Source organism: Pteropus medius, unplaced genomic scaffold, assembly GCF_902729225.1.
Source record: "Pteropus medius unplaced genomic scaffold, Ma_sr-lr_union100, whole genome shotgun sequence".
Classification (NCBI taxonomy): Eukaryota; Metazoa; Chordata; class Mammalia; order Chiroptera; family Pteropodidae; genus Pteropus; species Pteropus medius.
In genome coordinates this window covers 4,218,542-4,243,085 of record NW_024348533.1, presented here as the reverse complement: position 1 = coordinate 4,243,085, position 24,544 = coordinate 4,218,542, and the positions used below count along the sequence as shown (strand labels likewise).

At 44.5% G+C, this 24,544-nt stretch overlaps 1 protein-coding gene and 1 long non-coding RNA gene across 14 annotated transcripts in view; both read left to right on the top strand.

Moving 5' to 3' along the window:
• Positions 1-4,520, top strand: part of LOC120616587 (uncharacterized) — a 16,027-nt gene extending 11,507 nt beyond the window's left edge. Inside the window, exon 3 of the long non-coding RNA XR_005656626.1 lies at positions 4,099-4,520. This is a non-coding gene — a long non-coding RNA (uncharacterized LOC120616587). The remainder of the gene's footprint in view (positions 1-4,098) is intronic.
• The window catches only part of COL23A1 (collagen type XXIII alpha 1 chain), a 283,264-nt gene that overhangs the window by 46,422 nt on the left and 212,298 nt on the right, over positions 1-24,544 (top strand). The window lies entirely within an intron of this gene.

Genomic DNA, 24,544 nt, shown 5'->3' with positions numbered 1-24,544 from the left:
GGCTGCTAGTGGGGGTGGTGGGTGGAGCAGAACGGGTGGAAGAGAGGAGCGTCAAGCTGGAACATCACGGGAGGGGCCCAGGATGCTGCTGGGTGTCGGGCTTTGAGGCTCAGGATCCACAGCAACAGGAGCCAGGAGGACATGAGATCTCTCAAGAGGTCTCTCCAGAGATACAGAGATACAGAAGGAGATAGGGCCTAGCTCCCAGGGTGAGGAAGAAGCAAAGATGAAGGGAACCCTGTTTAAGGGGAAGGCTCAGGGAGAGGGGCCCACAGAGGAGGGTGAGAAGGAAAGCCAGGCCATGTAAGTGGGAGGGAGGCCCCAGGTGAGTGGGTCACCACGGTCTGGTGACACCAAGCATTAAAACACGTCCACTGGGTTTGGCAGCAAAGAGCTCACCCTAAAACTCAACATGCGTTCTTTGGGGGCAAGTTGGTTGAAGAATGGGTGGGAGATGTGGAAGAAGGGACGAGATGAGGCCGAGTGGGCTGCACCTGGAAGGGGCACTGTAGGGAAGGAGTGTAAGTGTCTGTGACAGCTGAGCAGGAGCAGCAGGAGAGGAGGGAACAGAGGGCTGGAGTGAGGGGCTGTGGAGAGTCCTGAGGAAGCAGGAGGAAGTTGATAGGATGAGTGGGTGTTGGGAGGCTGAAAATGTTGCCCTGGCAGCTTGTGTCCTCAGTGAAGGGAAAGTGTACTCAGAATGGGCAGGGAGGATTCCAGGCTTTCGAAAGTCGAGGGACAATTGTGGACCTGACATGCCCTTCCCTCGCTGCCCCATCCCTACTCAGGCTGGCCAGGGCCCCCACCCCTGGAAAACTCTGCACCGACTCTGGACCAATGCCAAACCCAAGGACAGGCTCACAGCAGGTGCTGGCCCAGTCCTGGTCCTGTCCCCACCAAGGTGGGTGGACTGCGGAAGGAGCCTGCATAGCCACAGAGGCTGGGGACTTGGTGGGGGGGAGGGGGTGCTGTGAGTGGGGCACGCAGAGGAGCAGAAAAGGCCCAGGGCCATGTGGCTTCCAGAGGAAAAGTGCCTGTAGCAGATGTCCCCTGGAAGACTGGCTGGGCACTGCGCCCACTCGGCCCTCCTCCACATCTGCAGCTCAGCTGCTCCAAGAAGCTCGCCCAGCACAGGCTCTCGGGTGTCCATTAGAACAGACAGCAACTTTCTTCTGCATGGAAAAGTTTGGCTTCAAAGAGAGGGATTTTATTTTCATTGGACTCTAGGGGGACATAGCTCTAAAAATTAGAACTTCAACAGCAAACACAAACGGGATGTGGTCTCTTTACTCTGCTTTGCTCTTAATTATTAAGCCAAGCGCTGAAAATGCTGAGTCATAACTTGAATTGACAGCGGTGTTATGCATTTGTGGGTTAGAGCAACCTGTACCCTCTGGGGAACAGGGATTCTGAGGCCGGGAATACATGACCAGTCCCTGGACTGTGGAGTTTTTCTTTCCATATATGTTAGTTCCAAACATGGATTTTCTATGCTGGCCCACACCCCTGAATTCCCACAGAATCCCCTTAGTACATTGCCGGGGACAGCTGACTATGATTCCTGGGTGGATTTATGTCATAGCCCTAGTCCCTGTGGCCCCAGGATATGGTGCCGAATGTGGTGATGGATTTTGAATCAATAGATTTGTTGATGAGAGGACATCCAGCCTATAGGAAAAGTCTTAGAGTTTATTTGAGCCAAAATTTTGAGGACACGCCAGAAGCCAAATCTCAACAGACTGAGAAAAAAAGCTCCGGAGAATGGCATTTCCAGCTTATTTTATACATTAATATCAAAGTGAAGATGTGATGAGGGTTACGTGAAATCCTTTGGTGGTAAATTAAGTGGGCAGGAGAAAGTAAAGAGATCTCCAGGATTGGATAAAAAGTCAAACAGAGAAACGCATAATTCTTTCACATGATGGGGACAGGATAGTTAATAATTAACGTTTACAGTACTTAGAGATGGTACAATATAACTACGAGGGCTTCTGTGGTGCCAGCAGTTGCGTCTTCAAGGGTTCTGGAAAAGGAGATTACTCTGACATCCAAGGTGTGTTATCCTAGATGCACCAAGACAATGGCCAGGACTCAGTTAAGGTAAAGATTGACCTTTGCTAAAGAAGCTACAGGCCTGGGACGTGACTACCTGCCATGACCCGCTTAGTTAGGAACTTTTATGTTCTGACCACCCTGTGTGGTTACTTTCTGTCACCAAGTTTGTAAGGCCTGCCACGTGGGTTCCCCCTAAGCTTGCCAGGTTTAGTATGTGGCCCCCCTTTTCATTCACAGGTTGTTGGATGAACTAATAAATGTAACAAGAGGGACTCTCCAGGCTTCTGGCAGAGAACCATGGGGTAAAGGATTCGTTTCTGACTGCTCATCCCCTTAATCCAAGGCACGTGCTGTCACCAGAACAACCTTCCTAATGAAAGTCTTCCTCCTTCCCCAGAACCTTCGGTGGCTCCCTGTTTCTTCAGCATCAGGTCTAAATGTCTCAGCCTGACATGCCTTGGGGGCCTCCATGCCAGGCAGGATGGCCTCCACTCTGCCCTCCAAACACAGCTGTACATCCTCCCTCTATACCTTTACCCCTAGGTCCTTGAACTCAGAGCACACTTCCTCAGACCATAGCATTAAGGTTTGTGGATTGAGACTTCCTGGTTCAGAATGTAAAATGGGCAGACGCTATGAAAAACAGTATAAAAATAGAATTACCATATGATCCAGCAATTCTATTTCTGGGTACATACCCAAAAGAATTGAAAACAGGGTCTGGAATATGTGTACACCCATGAGAATATTTGTATAAAGAAATATTTGTACAAAGAAATATTTGTACACCCATGTTCATAGCAGCATTAGTCACAAAAGGTGGAAGCAACTCAAATGTCTAATCGATGGGTGAATGGATAAACAAAATGTGTACATACAGTGGGATATTACTCAGCCTTAAGAAGGAAGGAAATTCGGACACGTGCTCCAACATGGATGAAACTTAAGGACATTATGCTAAGCGATACGAGCTAGTCACAAAAAGACAGATACTGTATGATTCCACTTATAAGAGTTTCCTAGAGTAGCCACCTTCACAGAGACAGAAAGAATGGTAGTCGCCATGGGCTGGGGCCGAGAAAGAGCCCATTTCGCTCTCTGAAATGAGCTAAATGAGCTAGTTACTACTCAGTAGCACTCTGTCTCCTTCCTCTCCATCTGCCTCTCCTGCGTATGGTCGTGCTCCAGCTGGAGCTCTGGGGACACAGACTAACTTGCTCTATTCCCCCACACTGGGCAGCGGGGTAAAGGTCAGTGTAGTGCAGGGCGGTGAGCACTCAGCTCTAGGTTCAAACCCCAGCTCAGCCGCCTGTGGGGTTAGTTGTATGACCCTGGAACCGTCCATCATCCTGGAGGTGGAAGGGGTGTCTGGTAAAACGCACATGATCTTCAGAGGAACAGAGCCGGCGCAGAGTCGATGTTAGAGCATCCGCTTGGAGGGCAGGTACAAGTGAGTGCGAAAGAGAGCCCTGCGCCTGCTGTAGCTGCTGTGAAGTGTGGGGAGGCGGCTCCCCGATGCTCGCTCGCGGGGGTTGCTGGGGACGGGTGGGGAGGAGGGGGTCGTGCAGGCGCCACGGAGCCGTGAGCAGCACACTGTTCTCCAGCAGCTGGGCTCCTGGGATCTGTCTGAGCCCAGACACACACGGCGTGAGAGGTCGCCTGCCCCGCCCCCCGCGGTTCGTTTTAGCCTGGGCAGGCTGCTGACAGCCCTGGCACAGAGCCGCGCTCCCGTGGGCCTTCCGGGTGCTCCCTTCTCCCTGGCACTCTCTGTATACAGGTCTCACTCCCCTGCTGCACATGGGCCATGTGACTTCAACATCCCGCACCTGCCACAGCGTGGACACCTAGGAAATATCAGGTTAAGAAAAAGTCCATAAATGACATTCTCTTTCTCAGATTGGATATCCCATATATGGTACATGCATATCTTTAGATATATAAATAGATTCTTTCCTCACAAAACGGAATCATACCCCCGGGCACAGTGGCGCGCACTCCTGTAGTCCCAGCTAGTCCCAGCTACTCGGAAGGCTGAGGCAGGAGGATCACTTGAGCCCAGGAGTTTTGGGCTGTAGTGCGCTATGCCGATCCGGTGTCCGCACTAAATTCGGCATCAATATGGTGACCTCCCGGGAGCGGGGGACCACCAGATTGCCTAAGGAGGGGTGAACCAGCCCAGGTCGGAAACAGAGCAGGTCAAAATGGAATTATACAGTAAATATTACTCCTCTTTATAACAGTATTCCATGAACATATCTTTACGTGATTAACTATACTTCCACAATTTCATTAGTGCTAAGATTCCATTGCAAGTGTGTGCAGAAATTTAACCCATCTGCCACTGTTTCTCATTTTTTTTGACAAAGTCCCAGAAGTGGAAATGCTGGGTTAAATGATATGCAAGTTTGTAAAGCTTTGGTTACACACAGTATTTCCAAATTGCCTTCTCAAAGGGTCGTAGCAAATTGACCCCACTAGGAATATACAAGAGTGTTCATCCTCATTTAACAATGAGTGGTGTCAATTTTAGATTTTTTTAATTTTTAATTTTAAAAATTGATAGGATTCACAAATCGATATCTGAGGTGATAACATATTAATCATTGCATTGCTCCAGGAATACTCAAAATTATCACCTCATTTAATTTCTTCCTGAAGAAAGCATCAATATTCCTATTTTATAGATGGATGGATCTCAGAGAAGAGGCTTAGGAGCTGGTCGAGGAGCATGTAAGGTTGTAGGTCATTGCAGATTAGGGAACCTATGGGTCACCTGTGAGGGTGACTGGGCACTGTGACTTACTGCTCCTATCCCTATAGGAGGGCTCCCTAAGAGAGAAGTGCTAAGGAAAGGGTTGGTATGTGGGCTAAAGACATTTTTAAAGCTTTTTATTCTTTTAATAAGCACACATCCCACTGGCAATCTGCAAACAGTCTTAATTTAGTGGACATTGTGTTGTGCCTTAAATGGTGATTAGCACCGTGTGGTCAGCATGTCAGCTGGGTTTAAGGTGAGAGAGCCAAGATAAGTAAGATCAGAGCTGGAAGTTGTCGTAGATGTCACCCAGAGCACCGCTTCTCAAACTTCAGTATGCCAAACTCTGCTGGGGTCTGGTTAAAATTCAGGTTCTAATTCAGTAAATCAGGTGTGGTGCCTGGCACTCTGCATTTCTTACAAGTTCCCAGGGACTGCTGCAGACCACCCACTGAGTAGCAAAGATCTAAGCCAATCTTTTCCTTTGAAGTGGGGAAACTGAGTCTCAGGGAGAAAAAGGGACTCGTCCAATGAGCTACAACTCAGGATTTATTTAGGAAATATGATTTAAAGTTGGAACTGTTTGAGAAAAGTAAAGAAATTATTATTTTATTTATTTATTTTACTTTATTTTTAAATTTATTTTTAATCATACAATATTATATTAATTTTAGGTGTACAACATAGTGATTCAACATTTGTATACCTGGTGAAGCGATCACCACAATGTCTAGTAACCATCTGTCACCATACAGTTATTACAATTATATCGACTCTATTCCTTATGCTGTACATTACATCCTCATGACTTATTTTATATCTGGAAGTTCGTATTTCTTAATCCCCTTCTCCTTTTCTGCCCATCCTCCCACCTTCCCCCTCTGGCAACCATCAGTGTGTTTTTTGTATCTGAGTTTGTCTGTTTTGTTTGGTTTGTTCGTTTGTTTTCTTTCTTTTTTATTTTATTATTAGTTTCAAGTATACAGCACATTGGTTAGACATTTATATAGTTTATAAAACGATCCCCCTAATTGCCCTTTCTCTCCTCTGGCTCTCCGCCTAGCCATTACATTATGCTAACTGCCTTCCCTATGCTGTGCTCCCCATCCCCGTGACTATCTATCAACTACTAATTTGTATTTCTTAACCATATTGTCCTCTATATTTGTGAGTCTGTTTTTTATTAGTTTGTTCTTTTTGTTCCTTAGATTTCGCATATAGGTGAAATCATATGGTATTTATCTTTCTCTGTCTGACTTATTTCACTCAGCATAATAACCTCTAGGTCCATCCATGTCATTGCAAATGGTAGGATTTCATTTTTTTTAATGACTGAGTAATATTCAATTGTATATATGAACCATAACTTTGTCCAATCGTCTGTTGATGGGCATTTATCTTGGCTATTGTAAATTGTGCTGCCATGAACATAGGGGTGCATAGATCTTTACAGATTATTGTTTTGGTTTTCTTTGGATAAATACCCAAAAGTGCAATTGCTGGATCAAAAGATATATTTATTTTTAATTTTTTGAGAAACCTCCAGACTGTTTTCCACAGTGGCTGTACCAATTTGCATTCCCACCAACAGTTATTTTTGATGTGCATTCTCAGTGCTAGGCACTTGGCATACTTTATCTCACTTACTGCTCATGATACCCCTACATAATAAGCAGTTCAGCTTTTATTTTTCAGAAGGAATACTGAGCCTCTGATGGCCAAAGCCGCTTAACCAAGGTTAAGTTAATACTCCCTTTGAGGTTACTCCAGGCCCACGCCTATGCCCTTTCACCACCTCACCCCATCTACCTTCAGTGTCATTAAGGTGTTAAAGTCTTTGCCTCAGGCACTCCGACTTTGCTTTACTTATGCTCTGCTTTAGCATCTGAAACATAATTTAAAACGCCTCAAGTAACTTCCACCTATGGAAAGACAGAGGAGAAATACTTTTCCATATTCCTCTTGCTAAGAACAACTAAAAGCCATTGACATTATTTATAAAACAAACATAAGAAGATCAAAGGTAGAGAGAAGGCAGGCCATCTAGGGACTTTGAAATGACACAGTGGTGAGTTTCCAACTAAAGTCTGCCCCCTCTAGCCCGAAGACCAGGAAAGGGGCAGCCCAATGAGATAAAAATGTTTAGATAATAACCACTGGATTCCAGTCAAATACCAGCCCCCACTGTGATGTCAGTGGAAGCTGTCTGGGGAGCAGCCATAATACTCCCACTGCCACCCTTCAGTACCAAGGAGCCCCTACCCCTGTGGGTGTCAGGAGAGGCTGAGTGGAGAGCCTGGATGTCTACCCCCCCAGCAGTGATGAAGTGGTAACTTCTTTCTCTTGCCAGAGGGGTACCACTCTGGGGAGCCAGAGAAAAAATAGATTTGAATACAAATCTGGAGTCTCATAACATAGTACTCAAAATGTGTGGGCTTCAGTTAACAACCACTTGTCATAGTAGGAACCAGGAAAACTATGGCCTGAAAGAAAGAAAAAAAAGACAATATTATCAAAACCAAGATGGCAGAGATGTTAGAATTATGTGGAATGAATTTTAAAGTAGCTATGATAAAAATGAGCAATAAGTAATTTCAAACATGTTTGAAACATATGAAAAATAGTCCCAACAAAGAAATAGAAGAGACAAAGAAACAAAATTATAAGTTTTTTAAAAAGCCTTCAAGTAGCAAATCCCAGTTTCTCAATCTTACCCCACCACCAGCGCCAAGCCAGAAGTGCACAGCCTAGCTTGTTTGTTCTGCTCAGCGCAAGCTGTTATGTGGTATGTTTCAATTCAGACACCCATTCGTTGATTCAGCATGTACGTGGCACTGAGCAAAACATGGTACATGAAAAGTGGGACTTCTAGAGCATAGGAGGCTTCAGAAATTGAAGGGATAGCAGCCAGGACTGTGTGGAGAGAGAATGCACCTGAGGGCATCTCCCAGACTGTGAGGGGCATGGGCAGTGTTAGATGTGAACTTGATGGTGGAGAAGACAGGGTCCCCAACCTGTACCTGGGCAGGGCGAACCTCTGACACTACCAGCAACTCTTTTGCTTGCTGACTGAGGATGGTCCGGGTGAGAGCCCCCAACCCTCCCCCAGGCTTTGGAGCTCAGCCTTCCAGTTGAAAAGCTGGGTTTGCACAGGTGATGTGCATTTCCTCATGCTTTTCTATCTGCTGGAAAAGTCTTTCCTTTGCTTTTCCCTCTAGTAAGCAAGCCTCAGGCCTCAGGCCTACTCTGCCTGCCTTCACCACTCTTGATGCAAATGAGAACGCAATTCAAATTGGCTTAGGCAGGAAAGGGATCTCTTTCAGCTCACCTAACTGAAATCCCCAGTGTCCAACTGACAATGTTGGGAATTGGCCTTCCATCTCTTGGCGTTGGTTTCTTTCATGTTCTCTCTTGCCACGTATTGGCCCCTGCAGCTCCAGTCTCACATCTAATAAGATTAGCATCTATCTCTTCTAATAGTGCCTCATGAGCTTCAGAACTGACTCTCATTGGTTGCACTGGGTCACGTGCCCATTGCTGAGCATTCAATCACTGAGACCCTGGGAGGCCAGGTTTGGGTCATATGCTCATCTTGTTGGTGGGTTGTTGGTGCAGCTCCCAGTTTTGAGAGTAGAAAACTGGGGAGTGGTTTCCACAAGGAGAGGGATCAATGGGGTGGGAAAATCAACAGACAGGCCCTGCAGCCTCTCTGGTCCCCTGGATGAACAGGCGAGCCTCCAGCAGCACTTGTTCCTATCTTTGGGAGCACTCGACACCCCATTAGGTAACTAAATATGTACCCCCTCACTCTATCCCCCTCTGGATAGTGAATTTTTAAAGTACTAGGCGATGAACACTTAAAACAAAATAGAAAAAAAAAGTAACAGCAAACATTTTTTGACTATTACAATGTGCCAGGCCTTGTGCTGGATATTTTAAAGCATGTTAATTCATTTTGAACTATGAGCTAGATACTATTATTATCCCCATTTTACAGATGAGGAGCCTGAGTTTTGGAACGCTAAATGAGGAGCCAAAGGGTTCACAGTGAGAGAGCGAGGATTCAGAATAGAGTCTTCTCAAAAGAATGAAGTTACATATGAGCAGGGTTGTAATTTGTGGCACTATTTGCAAAGCCAAAGATGGCAAATCTCCTAAGGATCCATCCAGAGGGACTGGTTGGGGACTATGGCACGTTTGCACAGTGCCATAATGTTAAGAGGGAATGAGGAAGGTCTCAGTATGTAACGGCGAAATTATTGTCAGGATACATTGCTAACTGAAAAAGGCCAGGTACAGGCTGTATGTATAGCATGCTGCCTTTTATATAAGTAAAAGGGGGAAATATTAATGTGTATATTCATATTTGCTTATATTTAGCAAAAGAAACAATAGAAGAATAAACCACTGGTACCTTGTTTTGTAAGTTGGCTTTGGAACCATATAAACATTTTACGTAACTAAAAACCAAAATTGAACCAAAACGAATAAAAGCCGTCTCTTAACATTGAAAACAAACTGAGACCAATGGTCCTGTATACAAAATTACTGGCATAACCTCACAGAGAATTGTTTTTGAGTGACTTTGGAACCCATCATTTGTGCAATTCTAGTGGAACAGAGACAAAACAAACCACAAATAAAACCTAAACTGCATTCAGTAGTCTTATTGTTGGTAGTAAAAAAAGTGGTATTGTTGTTTGAAACGATTATATATACAAATACACATATTTAACCATAAGTAATTATACTAAGGCTTTTGGGAACCAAGCTTTGCTTTGTGAGGGATGGAGTACAAATGCAGAGTCTTGGAAATTAAGTAAAATCTTGTCATCATTAGTGAGAATTGGAAAGAGCAGTATAAAGTCCTTGCTTTATTCATAAGTAATTGCATTAATGTCATCAGAAGCAACCGCAGCCACACCCCAGGTCTCCTGCCTGGAGTCAGATCCTCTACCCACCTCCCCCTAAGTCTCTGCTCCCCCGCTGGCCCAGGCCATCGTCATCTCTGCGCAGACAGACCTGCGGATGTTCAGATGTTCCTTGAGTGGATGGGGTGAATATTCCCATGGCTCTTGTGGTCCCAAATTCTGTTTGGAGGATGTGCCCTGGAGGTCCCCTGGCTTTCCCGATCAAGTTTCCCCGAGTTCAGGCGCCAGCCGCTGCTTGTGTGTGTCGTCACAGTGGTGTGGGGCACCCAGGAGGCCCCGACCGCTAGCCCTTGGGGGTGGAGCAGAAAATCAGTTCTGCTCAAGAAACAGGCCTTTGCTGCTTTTTTTTTTATTTTATTCAAAACAACTTTTCAAATCTTTCAGCTGACCTGGCCTCACGTGTGCTTCCCAGGCTGTGAGTGCAATGCTGGGTGGGATGTCCCATCTGAAGTTTAAGTCAGGGTCTAAAGGTCCCAGCAGCCACGGACTTGAAGGACTGGCTTAACTGGGGTCCTTGGCGTCTGTGAGACTCATCATAGGGTCATAGCCTGTGCCCTTCTCTCTGCGGGGCTACTGCTTCAGGAGGTGTTGAGCACTCATTGTCAGGCTCAGCCAGGCGCAGGTCCTCCTGTGTGTCCAGTTCCAACTTTTGGACACCCTGTCCCTGAGGCTGGACCCTGAGCTAGGCCCCCCTCATGATCCTCCTGGGCCTGAGTTGCTGCTTCAATCAGTTGCCTGTTACCTTAGTGTTATAGATTGAATTGTGTCACCCGAAAAAGGTGTTGAAGTCCTACCCCCAATACCTGTGAACTTGTAAGCTTATTTGGAAATAGGATCTTTGCAGTCTTTGCAGGTGATCAAGATGAGGTCAGTTAGGGTGGTCCCTATCCAATGTGACTGTGTCCTTATAAAAGGGGAAGAATTTGGACACAGAGACAGACACACGCAGGGAGAGAACGCCACATGAATGGGAAGGCAGAGATGAGGATTACGCATCTTCAAGTCAAGAAACGCCAAAGATTGCCATCCGACCACCAGAAGCCAGGCCGGAAGCACGGGCCAGGTTCTCCCTCACAGCCGTCGGAAGGAACCAGCCCTGCGACCCATTGCTTTTATACTTCTAATGCCCAGAACTATGAGAGAAGAAGTTTCTGTTGTTTAACAGTCTGTGGTACTTTGGTATGGCCGCCCCAGTAAGGAGGTCACCAAATGGTGACCATCACACATTTGTCAGGCCTGCCTCTTGTTTTAAAAAGTTTGAGCCAACACTTAAAAATCCACAGACCTCACATTAAACTCAGATTTCCAGTTTTCCTTGAAAAATCAGAACATCTACCCACCTGGGACATTCCTGCTTGGCCACAGGTGCGGGAGCAGAGCCATGGCTACCCCTTTTGCTGGCAGGGATCCTGCAGCCAACTCGGTATATGTCTAGAGGAGGCACATAAGTAGTATGGACGAGATGCTTCACCCCCATACCTGTGCTTGCTTCACTCAGCGCTCACCCCTCCCCACCTACAGCCTGGCACCAGAAGGCATTTGGGTTTCTGATCTTTGCTCCAGTACATCTAGGACCTGGGATGCATCTATTTTCTCCATGCCTACCCCCGGCCAGCTTCCCCAGCATCAGCTGTTGCCAGCAGTCACTGTGAGTTCAATCTGTTTCCTGTGCTCACACTCCTTGACCCTGCACCTTGCTCTCCACCTGGGATGTAGCCCTCCTCCCTGCCTGGACCCTGCTGGGCCACCCATTCCCTGTCCCCATTCTCCTCAGTTCCTGTTACCCTCCTGCTCCCAGGGCAACCTGCCTTCAGGGCTGCTGGGCCTGCCCCGTTGTAACAGTATAGTGGCATCCAGGCCAGTCTCCCTGACCCATCCCACTGCCTACTGTGTCCCAGACTCAATGGCTGACCTTTTCACCAATGGAAGGTAGATTTTTTTTAAATTACCATATTAAAACTCAAGAGCAATGAATTGATTGACTTGTCTAACTGAGCAGTTTCCCTTACACTTTTAGCCTTCCTGCCCCAGCCCCCCAAAATCTGAAGGGGGAGCCATATGGAAAATCATAGACTGTGCAAAACAGAAACGATGTGAATAATTTTATCCTTTTAATGAGAAGATTATAGGAATTCAGTATGTATTCAGAGCTCCAGTTGGTACCAGACTGAAATGTTCCCTAGATGTTTTTCTTTTTTATCTTTTCAAATGTCATACTTGATAACAGGCAAAATGACAATGTCTGTGTTATAAAGCATAATAATATAATGAACACCTGAGGACCTGTTTCCCAAATCCAGAATCAGGGCACAGAGGAGAGCTGGCACCAGGCCCCTGCTGACTTGGCCCGTCCCTCTGCTTGCCCCGCCTCAGGTGATGGCTGTCCTGACTTTTAGCATTCCTCTTTCCCCTCTTCATTCAAACTCTTTATTTCGAATTCACAGAAAAATTGTGAAAGTAAAAAGAGTACAAAGAACACCATATAGCCTTTCCCCTGATTCACCTATTGTTAACACTTTACCCCATTTTCTTTATTGCGCATTCATTCTCTCCTGCCTCCTCCACACACACACACACACACATAACACACAACATCACACGCACACACACACACATAATTTTTCTGCAACCATCTAAAGTTGGCACATTATGTGATTCCTAACTGCTCCAGTGTGTATTTATTTCCTAACAATAGAATGTTCTCTTATATAACCACACTACGGTTTTTAACTTGAGTAAATTGACCTAATAATGCCCCAGATAGCATTTTTTCCCTCCAGGTCTGGATCCAACTTTGTCTCCTTAGCGTGGTTTCACTGGGAACATTTACACAGACTGACTTTGTCTTTCATAACACGAACATTTTATGAATTCATCTCTCCTTCCCTTCTCCCCTTTTAAAAACAGAATACCCCTTGTTTTGAGTTTAAGTGATTATTGTCTCCTGTTTCTGAATGCACTGTTCCGTGACTTGACATTATGTTTTTAAGGCTCATTCACGTTGTGGCAAGTGGCTGTAGTCCACTCATCGTTTGTGCTGTACATTGTCCCAGGGTGTGCATATATTACCGTTTATCTGTGTGTTGATGGACAGTTGGGTTTTTCCAGACTTTTCTTGCCATGGACAATGCTGCTAGAAGCATCCCTGCACATGTCTGTTGGCACACGAGAGAGAGTTTCTTTAGAGTTTATCCAGAAGTAGTGTCGCTGGCTCATCAACCATGTGAATATTCGACTGTTCAAGATAATTCTAAATTGTTTTCCAAAGTGGGTGTGTGCACTTCTCCACCAGCAACGAGTAAGAGTCCCTGTGGACTTTTTCTTTTTTGGCCACTAGTATATAAATAGTGTGGGAATTATTGTCTTATGATGGTTTTAATTAGCATTTCTTGGATTGCTAATGGTATTGAGCATCTTTTCATGTTTTTTGAGCCTATGTGTGCCATTTCCTATGAAATAGTAGTATTACTACTAGTAGTAATATTAGTAGTAGTGAAACTCACCACAATAAAGAAAATGAACATATTTATCACTCAAAAGTTTTCCCCTGACCCTTCATAACCCTTCCTTCCTGCACTTCCTACCTTCCCTCCCTCCTTCGGTGACCACTGATTGCTTTCGGTTACTATAAATTACTATAGATTTCTGAGATTTTTATACAAATGTAATCGGACAGTACATTTGGTCTGATTTCTTTCATTTGGTATAATTATTTTGAGATTTCCATGTTGTAGCATCTTTCAATAGTTCGTCTGTTTTTATTGGCATTCCCTTTTGTCTTATTTATTTGGGTCTCATGTCTTTCTCTTTTTTCATTTATTTCATTGCTTTGGTGGAGCATATCCTGTAGGCGTTTCATCAGGTTAAATGGTGCTGGAAAGCGTGGTGATGATGCATCTCGTAATACCTGATTATTCAGTATTTAGTCTGGACTGGTTGCTCTTTATACTTGGTAACTTGGTCATTATCTTAATGTTTCATCTGCAGTTTGGCGATTCCCTTATCTTTATTTTCTGCATTACATTTTCCATTTTCTAAAGCCATGTCTATTGCTTTCTTAGTTTGCCCTCTCATTTTGGTGGAGAACAACCTTCAGTAAGGTGCATTTTTTATAAAGTAAGTTTTGATATCTCTTACGTCTGAAAATACCATTATTTGACCCAGATATTTCATTGGTAATTTGGCTAGGTATAGAATTCTAGAAAAGAAAGAATATTCTTTCAGAATTTTGAATGAATCACTCTATTGTCTTTTTGTTTCTGGTGTGGAGTTTAAAACTCTTGTGGTCTTCTCTGCTCCCAGTATTACAGAGGGACCAATAACGCTGGGAATTCAGGGGATACTTTTAGTTTGGAAACTTATGTCCTTCAGTCCTGGGAAATTTTCTTTGTCTTGAGGATGACTTCCTCTTCTTTTTCCTCTGATTTTTCTACCTGAAACTCTTATCATTTGGATGTTGGACTGTCTTCTAATTTTCTTATCTTAACTGTTCTAGTTCTAATCTCTTTACGTTTGCTCTGGGATGTTATCTTAAACTCTATCTCCTAACTCTTTTATTGAGTTTTTGATTGTGTTTTTAATTTCAAAAAGCTCTTTTTAAAATAAACTTTTAAATTTTAGATCAATTTGGGTTTATAGGAAACATGTGAAGCTAGTGCAAGACAATTCCTCTATACCCCACGCCCAGTTTTCCCATTATTAACACATGTGCTATGTTTGTTACCATGAATGAACCAGTACTGATACTTTATTATTAAAGTCCATACTTTACTCAGATTTCCTTAGTTGGTACCTAATGTCCTTTTGCTGGTTCAGGATGACAGAAGGATACCACATTACATTTGGTTGTCACGTCTCCTAGGTTCCTCTTGGCTATGATGGTTTCTCAGACTTTCCTTGTTTTTGATGATTTGGACAATTTTGAGGAGTATTGGTCATGTATTTTATAGAATGTCCCTCTTTTAATCTGTTGCCTCCTTAAATGCCCTGTCTCCAAATATAGTCACACTGAAAGTTAGGGCTTCCGCATCTGAATTCTGAGGGGACATAATTCAGTCTATAATACCCACTACTCTCCCAACACTTCACTTTTCTGGCATGGGACATGCCGTTGCTGAGCCAGCCCCCTCTCACCTCTTTCTGAAGGGCTGTATGACATCTGGCTCGGGCGGCCCTCTATAAATGTTGATGGAATCAAAACCGAATATGTCCTTCTAAGCGAACGAAAGCTAATTTTATTTGAAGAATGTTATAAGATTTTTCACAACCCCCTCTCAATGTAATTGAGACCCTCTGCGGTATGGTAAAACCAGACCTGATCCGCACTCCTTTATCTCTTTCACCCCTGCCCTGCTGCGGTTTCTCTAATAGTGGAATTAGAAACAGACCAGGCTGCCAGAACAAACCCTGGTGTTTCCACACGAAGGAAAGAGGGCTTTAAATTGTACTTTCTTGATTAGTGGCAATATATTCACACTGGTGGCTCATACCTAATAAAAATTCATTCTAGGATTTGGGGAAGAAGTCGGTTTTAGATTGGCAGCGAATTGCGGCCTGGCGTGATTGCAGGCTTTGGCCTTAGCCGGTGGGGTTAGATTTTCCCTGAAGAAGACCCAGCCAAGAGCCCGGGGTGCTCGGTCCCCTAGCCCAGGGAGGATGGCCCCCAGAGTAGATGACTCTGCTTTGGAAGGACCTGGAATCCTTCACCTGCACCCCCTGTGGCTCCACATATCACCCCGCTGGCCACCTCTGGCCCACCCAGGTCCAGATGGGCCAACAAAACAAGTTTTTTGTTTGGACTCACCTCTCTGGGACTCTCTACATGTGAGGGTTGTAGGCAGAAGGGGCAAGGCCACTGGCCCTGAGAACTCTGGGAAAGGCTGGACGGCCATGTGGGCAGAGCCCTGCCGTGGGTAAGAATTCTTGCTGGTTGGTCGCTCCCTTGACAGATCTAAGTTTGCTAGATTGGAATAGCTCTGAATCCATGACAAAGCATGTGTTCCTTTCCAGGAATGGTTGGAGACCTGGTGAGCTTCGGGACTATTGAGCTGGGGATGGCAGGGTGTGAGGGGGGATGTGAGGATGGGTGCCGCTTGTGCTGCATCCACAGCTTGCTAAGGGAAGATTTCTGGCATGGAAGGTATTTCTGAATCTCTTGGGCTCCAAGACTCACAGAACACTGAGCTAAAGGCCCCTGAGGACGATCCTGTCCCTCACCGTGAGGATCATAGGCCTCGTTTATTCAGTGCCATCCCTGTGAAATGCTGGAAAGTGGAGATCCCCAATCAGAGTCCCTGACTTCAAGGAATTTCTATTTTAAGATGAGAGACTGAAACATAAACCAACAGTTAAAGGTTCGCCCACTAGATAACACATGTGGCGTTTACTGCATGCCAGGCACTGCTCTAAGCATTTTATGTGAATGAAATCATTAATCCTTTCCATAACTCTGTGAGGTCAGCACGACTATTATTGCTGTTCTACAGATGAAGAAACTGAGGCACAGAGAAGTTTAGTAACTGAACCAAGGTCAGAGGACAGTAGATGCTGGAGCTGGTGCTCTGTTGCAGGATTCGTTACTTCCTCGCTAAACACCTCTCAGGAGCCCCTGCTGTGAGTTGGGGCCTCCGGGAAGATGGGTGGCTGACAATGGCCATGGGCCAGGCCGTGACACTCAAGCCAGGGTGAAGGAGCTTGTCAGGTGGGGAAAGGCAGGAAGACATCTGCCGGAGGGCACTCGAGTGCGTAGGTGGGGAGGCATTAAAGCGCCCAATCTGTTGAGAGCAGGCACAGATCTAGTTTGTCTGGGGTCAAGTTCATGTGTAATGGCCTGGCAGTCAATGAGTAAAGACTGGAGGTGGAAAATGGGCAGCCAAATATGGCCTTTTTTTATACACAGCATTACAAAATTATTTTTTTTATATTGTGATAAACTTACATGTAAATTTTACCATTTTAACCATTTTGAAGTGTAAGATTCAGTGGCATTAAGTATATTTACAAGATTGTGCAAATGTCACCTGTTTTGTTCTAGAGCATTTTCATCTCCTCAAGGGAAAGCTTGCACCTACTGAGCAGTTGCTCCCTATCCCCCCTCCAACAACTCACTGCTTCTGTCTGGATAAACTTGCCTATTCTGGATATAAATTTACTTTGTCCATATACATGGGATCAGACAATATGTAGCCCTATGACCTGCTTCTTTCACCTTGCGTGTCCTCAAGTTTCATCCATGCTGTAGCCTGTGTTGGTCTTCCTTCCTTTTTGTGAACGAATAATCGCCATGTTTGTTTTTAGTCAGAATGCCTTTCAGGGGGACCATGGACCCCCACTTTACTCCAGTCACTCCTACCCTTTGTGATCTTTCTCCTGGGCCACTGATGTCACCTATCTGCATTTTCCGTTTACGTCTTTGGTTTAGATAGAAGCATTTGGGCCAGATTTTGTGAGTCCCTACGTGTGGTTCTACGAATTTTTGCCTGATGCGTGGATCCCCCACCTCCGTGGGAAGCTGCTGGGTGACCCTGCAGCGGTACAAGGCTGATTGTCCCCAGGGAGGGGCGCATTCAGGAGGAGTGGTCCTTTACAGGCAATTTGTAATTGAGACCAGAAGGAGAAACTTCAGGAGCCTGGACCAACTTGAACTGTGTGATTGGCAGAGACTGGAGAAGAAAGCTACGAGGATGAGGGATAGGTCTTTGAGTTCTGGGAAATGTCACTTTGTCTTTTAGAAATATCTCCCTCCCTCCCTCTGTCTCTGTCTCACATTAAGGTGGCAAGCCCAGTGAGGTGGTGAAGGAGAGGAGAGAACAAATTATTATACATAATTAACTTTTCCAAAAATGATTGAAAGACGATTTTTTAAAAGTCAAGCAAGTGAGATATAATTTACATACAATAAAATTAATCCTTTTATGTATCAGTTCCATGAGCTTTTGATATGCAGTTTTTTATTGTGGTAAAATATACATAACATAAAATGTACCATTCTAACCATTTTTAAGTGTACAGTTCAGCGGCATTAAGTCCATTTACATTAAGTATATTCAACATCGTTCATCTCCAGAACTTTTTCGTCTTCCCTAATTGAAGCTCTGTATTTGTTGAACAATAGTTCTCTATTTTCTCCTCTCTCAGCTCCTGGTAACCTCTATTCTACTTTCTGCCCCTATGAATTTGCCTTCTAGATTCCACATATAAGTGGAATCTCACAATATTTGTCTTTTGTGTCTGGCTTCTTTCACTTAGCATAATGGTTTCAAGGTTCGTCCATGTTGTGGCATGTGTCAGAATTTCCTTCCTTTTTAAGACTGACTATTGTTCCATTGTGTGTACACACCACAGTCTGTGTCCATTGATGGACACTTGGGTCGCTTCCACCTTTGGCTATTGTGACTAATGCTGCTATGAACATGGGTGTACGAGTAACTGTTTGAGTCCCTGCTTCCACTTTTTTGGGGCATATACCTAGGAGTGGAATTGCTGGATCAGGTGGTAATCGTATGTTTAATTTTTTGAGGAACCGCCACACTGTTTTCCAGAGTGGCTGGATCATTTTACATTCCCACCAGCAAAGCACGAGGGTTCTAACTTCTCTGCATTGCCGCTAACACTTGTTATTTGTTAATTTTCGATAATGGCCATTCTAATGGATGTGAAGTAGTATCTCATTGTGGTTACTTCTTTGGGTATGACAAATGTCTACAGTCATATAATCGTGAGATGTGATTTGAGGGGAGAAAATTGATAGACGCATGTGTGGTTTTCCGAAAGCTTCCTCTTAGACAGTGAGAAAGAGGAGATGGGGAGATCCACCCAAATCAAAGGTGCGGGGAGTGGACTGGCGGCTCTAGAGGCCAAAGTCGTGAGAATCTGCAAGATTGGGACTTCACCTGGACAACCAGACATGGGTACAGGTGACGGAAATGAGGGATCATAAATGTGGCTCAGTGTGGGGCTGGGTGACTGCTTTGGGCAGCCCCTCCACCCCAGTCTCCTCTTGGGCATAGTTAATATTCAAGTCCTTTGTTCCTGCTTCTCACTCGGCTCCTGCGCCAGCTGGTGTATGATGGTCTCTGGCGGAAAGTATGGTAGGGAGGCCTGGGGAAGGCTGGGTGTATGTGCCCCCTGAGCACCGACTGTGTGTTTGTTGACCTGGCAGGACTCCAGGGGAATGCTCGGACACCATTTCCTTTGTGTGAAGCCTGGCAGAGCAGATGCCTATGTTTCATTAGCTGCCCTCGTGGAACTCGTGCCCGGGCCGCCTTAGCTCACGTCCTAAGCGCCGCAGGCCTCGGCGCTTCACACCCTGTGTGCCATTGTGTCTAAACACGTGGCAGCCAACTCTGCAGATCCAAGTTTGAGGATAAGAAAATCAAATTGGTGCAAGATTCCCATGATGTTGCATTTTAGAGCAAACATTGAAAATCACTTGAGATGTGATGGGGTGGAGATGAGGGGAAGGAAGACAATAAATGCTATGTTGTACCTGGAATTTTCTCTAGAAATCGTCTTGTATATGGAAAGCGAAAGGAGGTTTGTGCTCTGGATTTAGAGATTCTGGGTCTGGGGTCAAGGGTTACGTTCTGACTTGTGCAAGCATTGTGGACAAAGACTCGAAAAATGTAGTGGTTTCATGTCAGGAGACTAATGAGACTTTTCCTGGGGAATCCATAGCAGACTGTCTTGGAGCCGAGTCGTCCTTCCTGGATTCCATTCTGATTTAGTATAAATTGAGAGGGCAGAGGGGACTACGTCACCCCAAGCCCTGCCAGATGACAGCTTATCTTCAGACTTGTCCCCTCTCAGTGAGGAACAACAACAGTTGCTAATGGTACTTACTATGTACCAGGCGGCCTGTGTCATTTCACAAAATTCTCACAGTAGCCCAAGGAATTCATGCCTTCATGTCCTATTTTACAGTGTCAGGTCTTATAGCTACAAATGCCTATTTGTTCTGAACCCCTGCCCACAAGGAGCCCCTTCTGCACAGAACCGATAGGACAGGAATGTTAAACTATCTCTCAAAGTGTCTAATCCAATATGCAATCGAATATTATTCAGTCTTAAAAGTAGGAAATTCTGACATGTGTTACAACATGGATGGACCTTGGGGACATTATGCTAAGTGAGATAAGTCAGATGGAGAAAGATAAATACTGTGTGATCTCATTTACAAGGAATCTGAAAAGGCCAAATTCATAAAAACGGAGAGTAGAATGGTGGTTACCAGGGGAGTAGGGGAGTCGGAGGGGTATATTGTTTAAGGGTACAACCTTGCAGCTAGTAGATGACTAAGTCCTCGGGACCTAACACACAGCTGAATGGTTCTAGTCAAAAACACTGTATTATAAACTTCAAAGTTGCTAAGATACCAGATCTTAATTGTTCTCACCCTGAAAATGAAATGATAATTGTGTGACATGATAGGAGTGTTAGCTAATGCTACAGTGATAATCATATTGCAGTATATAAATATATCAAATCAACAGGTTGTGCACCTTAAACTTATACATTGTTATATGTTGTATGTTATTATATCGAGATTTTTTTTAAAAGTTAATGACATAGAGCAGAGGTGATCCGGGGTTTTAGGGAGATCTTGGCCCCAATTTCAAGTTTGGCTAGAACTGGGGTACAAAGTGATCATGAGAGAGCTGGAGGAATTGCTGACCAGCTGCACTGACGTGTCTCTTCCTTCCGTCACTTCCTTCTGTCAGTCCTCCCAGGAGGGACACTCCACTGCAGTCAGGTGCCAGTGTTCTCCTTAGTCATTCCCATGGCTAGGTCACCTTGGGAGCCTTCCAGTCCCCATGGGTGCCTGGCTATCCTGGGAGAGAGCCACACTGCACCCCAAGTTCATCTAAAAACTTTTAGAAAATAAGACCGAACCTGGCGGCATTGTCGCCTTCAGGGAGTGACTGAGCAGACAGGCCTTGCCTGGCGCTGGGAATTGGGAATCAGACACAGCCAGCCCTGGAGCATCTGGGGTCCAAGAGCATCACTGCAGAATCACCTGTGGTATGAGGAACTGGGGAAGGGGCACGTTATGTATAGAACTTGTCAGCCCCGGGCTCACTGGTGTAAAATGGAGTCAATGGAAAAACGTGGTGTGGAGCGTCCAATTTCAACCCCGTGCCGTTGGTGTGGCTGACGGTGGAGAGCAGAGTTTGTAGGTGGGGAGAGGTGGTTAATTTCACAACATCCCATCTGATCCTGGGGTCTCTATTCAGGGTCTGAAATGCCATCCTGATGGCACCTTTCTTCAAGTTCGAGGCAAGACACCTTAGGTTTCTGGGGTTCTTCTTTACATGCTCAAGCATACCTTACATGGGCCTGCTTATCTCGGCCCTTTTTTACACAAAAGGCCTCTTCGTCTACGTGTTTGAAGCACACATGGGGTTTCCTTTCGTCCTGTGTCTCTATGGTCTTCATCCCTGTGGCCTAGAATTATCTCCACTTCGATGAAACCTTCTGTCTCTCTCTGAAATAGCTTCTTTGCCAGCGATTCAGGTTTTTTTTCAGCTTTCAGTTTCCTCATCTTGTTTAGCTTCTTAACCATTCATCCTGCCTTTCCCTAACTAATGACCATGTTTTGTTGACGTTTTACTTTCCAAAACTTGGTAATTGCACCATAAATTTGTTTGACTTCCCATTATGATTCACCTACTGGTATTTTCTGTGCAAGATCTTGTTTGTGGTGCAGGAGGGGCCCTTCCAAAACCTGACCTTTCTGCTTGTCCAGGTGAGGGGCCTTAGCAGCCTGTACACATCACCTGAGTAGAACTGGCCCAATTTGACAAGTTCCTGAATCTTGTTGAACATTCCCATGTCTTCAGAATGTTCATGGTTCTCCACATCTTCTAGAGTGGTTTTGAAATTATGTGTCTGAAGTTTTTGAAAGGAAAATCTGGGACCCCATTTATGACCTAGATTTACATATATATTGGATATACCATCAGTTTAATTGTTGTTCTGTAGATATAAAATGATCAGGTCATTTCGACCACGTTTACCTACCTGAGGCATCATGATTTGAAGGCAAAAGTTTTTGCCATTTTCCAAAGGTCTAGGAATATGCAATTTATATTCCTTTCTGTTGGGATTCTTTTTTTATGCAAAGTCCCTTCCCCACCTCCATCACTGCTGCCCAGGGCAATGGGCACTTGGGAGTTGAAATTCTACTGACCAACTTAGATAGCCAGCAAGGTTTTTTTAATGTCAAATATTATGTCCACACTTAGCTTATTTATCCTGACAAGTCTTTATGATCAAAATTACACCAATTTCATATTATTGGAAGGAGATGAGAAGTAAATGCATAAATTGACTGATATCCTATTGTTGGAGTTTTAGGTGTACATTTTTATATAGTTCAGCAGTTTTTTAGAAGGTCAGATTGGCAGCACCATATGATAATTCCTCATCACCTGTCAAAGTCCCCTTCAATCTTTTACTTATTCAACCCACGTTTATTGGATGGTCACTGTGCTTGCTTTGCTGAGTGCGGGGGGACCCAGGGGACCAGAGTCGGACGTCTGAAGGCAACCTCTCTACAAATACGTTCTTGTGTCTACCAGAAAGAAAGAAATCCTCGTTTCTGGCCCCAATGCTTACAGTGTGGGGAGCCAGGCCTGTAAGTGGTCGTGATGTTGCGTGGTCATTGTTGGTCATCCCTACACGAGCTGCATGATGGGAGGGGGCAAGTCTCTCTGCCCGAGTAAGTCAGGAAGGACTTCACAGAGGGAACCCCGCAGCCAGCCTCAAGCGAGACCCCATCCTGCTCTTTCAACAAAGTGCTCCTCATTTTGGTTGGTTATTTTGCTTTGCTTCATTTTCAATAGATCTGTCCTTAGACTCATTCTCCCAAATAGAAAGAATGAAAACAAATGTCGTTTGAAAATCTCGTGCCTAGCACAGAGTTGGTGCCCCATAAAATGTGTTGTGTAGTTGAAGGAAGCAAATGGGTGCTGCTAAACCTCTGGTCCTTGTTGTGTGCTTACTGTCTCCAGCAGAAGTTTCCTTTTAAAGGCAAGCTCTGTGGAACTATCCTCCTGACCACTTTGTGGGGGTAAAGATGGTCGAATTGGAATAGGAGCCCACAAACAAATCAAACTGAACCTAATATTGGAAGACTAGGCCAAAGTCAAAATAAGATCGAAACAAAACAAAACAAGCCAGGGAGGGAACTGTGTGCATAGGGATAGAAGCTAAGCTTTTCAGAATATGCCTTGTGGTTTTTAGATTTGCCTTTGGAAACATAAATATTTAAATGCGTAAAAAGTTAAATGGTTTTCAAAAACTGGACTTCGTTCTTCTTATTTTTTCCCATGTGTCTCACCACTTCCAAGTTGCAGGGGAAGGTGTGAGCAGAGAGAATCCCCAAGTGTTGTGTCTTGAGGAAATTTATTCCTGTGAGGTCTCTGTTGCCTTACAGCTAATTCCAGTCTCCTCTCACCAGGGATGCTATCCAGCTCAAACTTCCTTCCTTTCGGAGATTCTTTTTTTTCTCTTTTAATTCCTGTTTCATATGGCATCTGATGCCTTTTCTAATAAATTTCTATACAGTTATCTCCCGAGTTCTTCGTTTTGAAGGAGAATTATGTGAAATTACATGCAAATGCTTAATTCTATTAAGTTGCCTGGATAGCTCGAAATCTATCATTTGCAAGCCTAACATTGCACCAAAGTGGTTATCAGTGACTTGTTTATTTATTGACCCTATTCACTTATTTTTTATTGTGGTAGCATATACATAATATATAATTTACCTTTTTAAATAATTTTAGGTGTACAGTTTAATGGCATTAAGTGCATTCACATGGTGCAATCATCACCAGTACCCATCTCCAGAACTGTTTTATCTTCCCCAACTGAAACTCCATCCCTACTAAACAGTAACTCCCCATTCTCTCCTCCTGCCAGCCCCTGGGAACCATCTTTCTGTCTCTATGAATTAACCACTCTATGGACCTCTTATAAGTGGACTCACGCAATATTTGATCTTTTGTGTCTGGCTTATTTCATAAGCACATGAGCATAATATCTTCAAGATCCTTCATATTGTAGCATGTATCGGAAATGCATTCTTTTTGTTAGCTGAATAACATTCCATTCTATGTGCTATAGATTGAGTGTTTGTGTCCTTCCTAAATTCATATGTCGAAATCCTACCTTCCGAGTGATGATGTCAGGAGGTGGGGCCTTTGGGAGGTGATTAGGTCATGAGAATACAACTGGAAGGCCAGTGTCTGCAACCTGGAAGAGGGCCTTCGCCAGAACCTGACCTTGATGGCACCCTGGCCTTGTTGATTTTTCAGCCCCCACAACTGTGAGCAATACATTGCAGTTGTTTATAAGCCACCCAGTCTATGCTATTTTGTTATAGCAGCCAGAATGGACTAAGGCAGTATGTATACACCACATTTTACTTATCCATTCATCTGCCAATGGACACTTGTATTGTTTCCACTGTTGGCTGTTTTGAACAATGTGGCTATGAGCATGGGTGTGTGGCATCTGCTGTGGGTCCCTGCTTTCAGTTCCTGTTTCAGTACCCAAGGTAGATATCTAAAAGTGGAATTTCTGGGTCATACGGTAATTCTACATTTGACCCCCAAACTATTTTCCACAATGGCTGCACCATTTTTAGGTTCTCACCAGCAATGCACAAGGGTTCCAGTTTCTCCACATCCTTACTAACACTTGTTATTTTCCTTTTTGAAAATCATAGCCATATGATTTTAATGGGCATGAAGTGGTTTTGATTTTGCGTTTCATTAATAACTAATGATATTGAGCATCT